We start from the raw sequence: 5,360 nt of genomic DNA, 5'->3' as shown, positions 1-5,360 counted from the left end.
CCAAAGGACTTGCATGCATGCATATAACCAATGGACACGACAACAGGGGGGTGAGGGCATGAGTGGGGGAGGTGGTGGGGGCAATGGGGGGATAAGGACACATATGTAATACCTTAATCAATAAAGAAATTTTTTTTAAACAGTATTTTTTTAATATATTTTATTGATTTTTTACAGAGAGGAAGGGAGAGAGGTAGAGAGTTAGAAACATCGATGAGAGAGAAACATCGATCAGCTGCCTCCTGCACATCTCCCACTGGGGATATGCCCGCAACCCAGGTACATGCCCTTGACCGGAATCGAACCCAGGACCCCTCAGTCCGCAGGCCGACGCTCCATCCACTGAGCCAAACCGGTTTCGGCAATAAAGAAATTTTTAAAAAAAGATAAGGCAGAGCTTCTAATTCTAATGCTTTTTGTTTTTCATTACAAATTTTGGATTTTGCTCATAGATATTCTTGTTTTGCTATTGTTGTTCCTGTTTTGGGAGGTTGGACGAATTCCCAGCTGGCTGGCTTGTTTCCATTGGAGGTATGTGCTTTGTCTTCCAGGTTTATTAAAATTGAGAGGAATGAAAAAATGATCAGGAAATGCCTTTATACTGGTTTAGCATTAGCCGTAACAAACGGACTAAAAGGATTTTATCAATGTTCACTTTTCTCATTATGTACCCTACTTGCTAAGGAGAACATACTTGTATTTAACATAACCAACAGGAAAATTATCAGGAATTTCTTTTAAAAATCCAGTTTTCCAAAAAAAATTTATGTTGATGTTGCCAGCTCTTCAAAAATTATGCCATACATATCAGTAACCCCAATTTGTGGATTGCTTACGTTTTAACACATATGATGAATTGTAATTTACAAACAAATGAGTTTTCTTTCTTTTTTTAATATTGGGAGATTTAATATAAAAATCCCAATTTCTGGCTTCCATTGAAAATCAGAAGATTGAGCAACTCTCTACCCACCTTTCCATGGGATCACAGCTGGCAGAACTGAGCAGCAGCTGCCCTCTTGAAATGGGGTGATCTCTGTCCACCACAGTCCACTGAGCCCATGCTCCACATATTTACACAGCAGCCTTGCAGCTACCTGTCTTTAAACCACCAGAGAAGTCCTCTCTTATCCTTTCCACAGATGGGGAATCTGCGGCCAGAAAGGGAGCTGCACTTCTTGCAGATCACATAGGACAGAGGAAGACTCAGCCAGAGCAGGGACCCAGGTTTTCAGATTTCCAGTTCTGTGTTAAAAACCAGCCCTGACCCACCAAAGCACTCATTCTGTGCTTGGCAGATGACCAGCCACTCAGATCTCACCCCGGTGCCCCCATCTGGAGACTCTCTGGATGGCGTCAGGGATGGACTTTAATGGACATGTGGCTGCCAAGCCTTGGGCTGGGAGCACTACAGCCTGGGGTGCGGGACCCAGACACTGAGTTTGAGGAGGTCCAGAGGTCAGGGCTGTTGGGAGCCAGGCCACAGGTGGTGGGTAAGAGAGCTGAAAAAGAGGGTCTGCTTGCTGGATCTGGAGAGCGTGGCCAGGCACTGCTTGCTCTTCCTGCTCTAGCCGGCTTTGCCATTGTTTGAAAGCCTCCAACAGGTCATCCTCCAGGCACAGTACAGTCTGGACATCCTCCACACCATTCAATGCAATAGTCTTGAGGAAGGCAGACGAGTCCAACAAGACCCGGCCATCAGAGTTGCTGTCCCAGGGCTACAGTGCAACACCACCATAGGGCTGTAGGTGGAAAGCTTCCTTCTTGCAGTCCACACCTACCACACGGGCTGGGTCCCGATTCAGGCAGGGCAGGTCCTTAACATGGTGCCCATCCATGCATTGCCTAGCATCTCGGAAAAGGTGGCAGGAGATGAAGCCATGGGGTTCCACACTGCCCATGGGTGGAAATGCAGTCGTGCCAGCCTCTGACATAAAGACGACAATTTCATACAAAGGGGCAAGCTGTTGGAATAAGGTCTCGATGCCTGGAAGCTTCTTAACCTTCATCCAGTGGCTGGGGACCACTCAGGGTGCAGGAGGACACCAGTGAGCTCTGAGACCAGCGTGTAGGGTGGCTGATAGGGAGGCGCTCCTGAGAAGTGGGGCCTGTTGGGCTCGATGACTATATATATATATATATATATATATATATATATATATATATATATATATTTTAGAGGCACAATGCACGGATTCATGCACTGGTGGGGTCCCTCAGCATGGCCTGCAGGGATTAGGCCGAAACTGGCAGTCCAATGCCGCCTGCCACTCCCACTCATCCCGGCCCTGCTGCGCCTGCCGGGGGCTCATGCCCAGCCAGTCCTGATTGGGAGAGGTTTGCACAGCCATAGCAATGCTTGCCAGCCATGAGCCCTGTGTCTGGCGCCTTTTGGTCAGCTGAGCGGTGCTCCCAATGTGGGAGCACAGACTGCCAAGGGGCAGCTCCTGCATTGAGCATCGAGTCACTATGACACGCACTGACCACCAGGGGGCAGACACTTAATGCAGGAACTGCCAAGCTGCGGTGACTTGGCAGCTGTGGTTTTCAGGTAACGCACCTAGAACCAGAGAGGAAGGAACCCAATTCTGGGGAGTGTGTCACCTGAGAACCACCCTCCCGCAATCCGGGACCCCTCGGGGGATGTCGGAGAGCCGGTTTCAGGCTGAACCCCACAGGCCAGGCTGAGGGACCCCACCGGTGCACGAATCCCTGCACTGGGCCTCTAGTCTGTCTATAATCGGAAACATTTGTATGTCCTGTGCAACTGCTTTTCTGAATTGGATCATTGTTGAATTCATGGGGAATCTTGGCACCAGTTTCACCCACAGAGTTGTTTCTGAAGATATAGACAACACTCACACTTCCACCACCCTGAGCAAGCCCGAGTACGTCTTTTTGGCATAGCTGGGGCCCTCCGTGTCCTGCTGCTGCTGTGACCCTTGGGCCTGGGCCTTAGTGCTGGGGTGGCTCCCAATCCTGGTCTGAGTCCCAGGGAGGAAGGGGCGTGAGTCACCAGCCTCTTGCGCAACCCATAGGCACTGAGCGCGAGCCCACTGCACATGCACAGGGCCAGCTCCCCTTGCGGAGGCCGCCATCTTGCACAGGGCCAGGTTGTGGAGGCTGCCATTTTGCCATAAATGAGTTTTGTTTGTGTCTGAAGTCATAGCTATTTAACAAGGCAATCCAACAAGTCTTGCTGCTTTATCATGTCACTAAAAACACTGGATATTTACAGTGAATGACTAGAGTTAATATCATGACTTAAAAGGATATTTCTACACTAAATTTTAATGACATCATTTTTTACAGGAATATCATTAGCAGATAGAGAATTATGATACAATTGTCAACATTTCCAAAGTGATATTTAGGTTTTTCTCAAACTTGAGTAATTAAAAAATATATTCAAATAAAAATGACTTTTAGCTCTTCTCATTATCATATTTAACCTGTATGGCATATAAACTGTGTGTATATGACACAAGGCTCTTATACATGTAATATGTCTATAAGAAAAGCTATAAAGCCAAAAAGTAAAATTAAAACTCTTAAAGAGATTTTTTCCCTTCTCATTACATGAACATGGGAAGCACTGCTGAGTTGAAATATAAAAAATATACTGTATCTGCTTTGTGGAGATTTAATAATATATTTTTCTTTTTTTTCTGAGTTCTACAAATCTTTAGTTGGTTGATGCAAATTAATATGCACTTAGTGGGACTGTATAATATATATATATATATGCCTAAGCGTCTATATATATATATGTATGTATGTATATACATATATATATATATATATATATATAAGCCTAAGCGACCATTACGCATTACGACCAAATGACTGAACGACCGGTCGACCAGTCACTATGATGTGCACTGACCACCAGGGGGCAGATGCTCAATGCAGGAGCTGTCCCCTGGTGGTCATTGTACTCCTGACAGCCAACCTCCCGCAGCTGGCCAACCTCCCATGTTTCCTCCCCCAGGCCAGCCGGCCCCGATCTACCAGGATCGCCGGCCAAGCCAAGAGTCCCCACCCATGTACTAATTCCTGCACCAGGCCTCTAGTTTACATATAAAACCTACATCTCCTCTTTTCTGGTCATAGCACAATGATTAAAGTACCATAGCACTACTATGTAGCACCAAAGGATTATACACACAAACGGACATATGTTTGAATAGTACTCATCAGTGCATAGCACGAAAGCTGTCACTTGTGTAAAATTGCTTAAATCATTCTTTTTAAAGTTTTCATTGTGATTGAGTAAACAGAATTTAAAAATTAGTGTGGAAACTTATAAAATCCTAAGAGTACATGTTGGCTCCTCTACAGATTGACGCAGTCTAGCCTAATGTTCTGAAATCCTGAATTCCTATGATTTTTTAATAACTTTATTGTGATATAACTTACATCCAACACTCTACACCCATTTAAAGAGTGTTTTTCAATAAGTATCGACAGATGTATATGCCTGAGAAACCACCACCACAAGATGCACACGTTTCTATTAACTGCAACTGCAAGGTTTTCTGTCATGCCCCTTGGCAGTCCATCTCTCCCACTCACCCCATGTCCGAGACAACTATTGATCTGCTTCCTATCATTGTGGATTAGTTTACATTTTCTAGCATTTTATACAAGTGGAATAATTCAAGATGGACTATTTCACGTCTGACTCCTTTCACTAAGAATACTGCTTTTTGTTGCCTCTCTGTTGTCATGTATGTCATAAATTTGTTTCTCTTTGCTGTATAGTTTGAATCTCTGTGATTGATCTCTACTGTGTATCTAATAGCAGTAGAGCTTGAGAATCTTTATTTTTGATGAATGGTTCATTGGCAAATAACCTAGAGACACACGGTTCTGAGGCTGTTAACAGACCATTAACTGCAGTGTTAACAGAGACAGGCCCACAGAAACCATTCATTTTGATCTTGCTAAGTCATCAGATGACATGGGGATTTTTTTCTACATCAATTCTGCCTTTGAGACAGCACTTCCTTTATGTTATTATAGATGGCTTTCTTACAATTCAGACTATGATCAGAATGGTGAACAGTTTTCTTTACAGTTGAGGAAGAAGAAATAAACTCTCACCAGAAATATTTTTCTCTTTGTATTGATCAATTAAGGTCTCTGATAGTGAGATCTCTCAGATGAAGATGCACACATTTGTTCCAAACTGGAGGTTAAAACCCTAATCTCACTGTATAGATGCAGTCCTCACTTTGTATGGTAGTGCAGTACTGCATAATGACTGTGAAACCTGGATCTATACAAAATCATCCCAATAATTGACTAGAAAAATTATTATTGTTCCATTTCTTTAAAATCTTTGTTAAAACATTCAA

At 44.0% G+C, this 5,360-nt stretch overlaps 1 pseudogene across 1 annotated transcript; it reads right to left on the bottom strand.

Moving 5' to 3' along the window:
• Nucleotides 1-1,459: 1,459 nt before the first annotated feature.
• Nucleotides 1,460-3,098, bottom strand: LOC308525908 (mitochondrial import inner membrane translocase subunit TIM50-like; annotated as a pseudogene). Its single transcript has 2 exons — nt 2,699-3,098; nt 1,460-2,108 (listed from the first exon to the last, which is right to left on the bottom strand). The product of its transcript is annotated as a mitochondrial import inner membrane translocase subunit TIM50-like (transcript).
• Nucleotides 3,099-5,360: the final 2,262 nt, after the last annotated feature.

This window comes from Myotis nattereri, assembly GCF_964212035.1.
Source record: "Myotis nattereri genome assembly, chromosome: 10".
NCBI classification, from domain to species: domain Eukaryota; kingdom Metazoa; phylum Chordata; class Mammalia; order Chiroptera; family Vespertilionidae; genus Myotis; species Myotis nattereri.
The sequence above is the reverse complement of the archived record's forward strand: the minus strand, read 5'-3'. Positions and strand labels throughout refer to the sequence as shown.